Consider the following 918-nt stretch of genomic DNA (forward strand, 5'->3'; position numbering starts at 1 on the left):
CTGCTACTGCTACTGCTGCTGCTGCTGCTGCTGCTGCTGCTGCTGCTGCTGCTGCTGCTACTGCTGCTGCTGCTACTGCTACTACTACTGCTGCTGCTGCTGCTGCTGCTGCTGCTGCTGCTGCTGCTGCTGCTGCTGCTGCTACTGCTGCTACTGCTACTACTACTGCTGCTGCTGCTGCTGCTGCTGCTGCTGCTGCTGCTGCTACTGCTGCTACTGCTACTACTACTGCTGCTGCTGCTGCTGCTGCTGCTACTGCTGCTTCTGCTGCTGCTGCTACTGCTACTACTACTGCTGCTGCTGCTGCTGCTGCTACTACTGCTGCTACTGCTACTACTGCTGCTGCTGCTGCTGCTGCTGCTGCTGCTACTACTGCTGCTACTGCTGCTACTGCTGCTGCTGCTGCTGCTGCTGCTGCTGCTGCTACTACTGCTGCTGCTGCGACTACTGCTGCTGCTGCTGCTATTACTACTACTACTGCTGCTGTTACTGCTGCTGCTGTTGCTGCTGCTGGTGCTGCTACTGCTACTGCTACTACTGCTGCTGCTGCTGCTACTGTTGTTGCTGCTGCTGTTACTGCGTATATGGCTGTGACGGTGCTAGACATATCATCATCATCATCAGTAGTGAGGATGCGTGAGGCAGGAATCTCAGCGCGCCGCGCCGCGCCGCACACACAGCAAGGCTGAGAGCTAATCCACCCGTAAATTATGAAAAGCTACTAATTAATAAATCAACGAGTTGATGACGGTTCCCCCCCCTCCCGGCCTCCAACAATGCTGCGGTGCTGCCACAGGAAGTGCTGCTGCACTGCCACAGGAAGTGATGCGGTGCTGCCACAGGAAGTGCTGCGGTGCTGCCACAGGAAGTGATGCGGTGCTGCCACAGGAAGTGCTGCGGTGCTGCCACAGGAAGTGA

This window comes from Priapulus caudatus, unplaced genomic scaffold, assembly GCF_000485595.1.
Source record: "Priapulus caudatus unplaced genomic scaffold, Priapulus_caudatus-5.0.1 Scaffold1676, whole genome shotgun sequence".
Taxonomy (NCBI): Eukaryota; Metazoa; Priapulida; class Priapulimorpha; order Priapulimorphida; family Priapulidae; genus Priapulus; species Priapulus caudatus.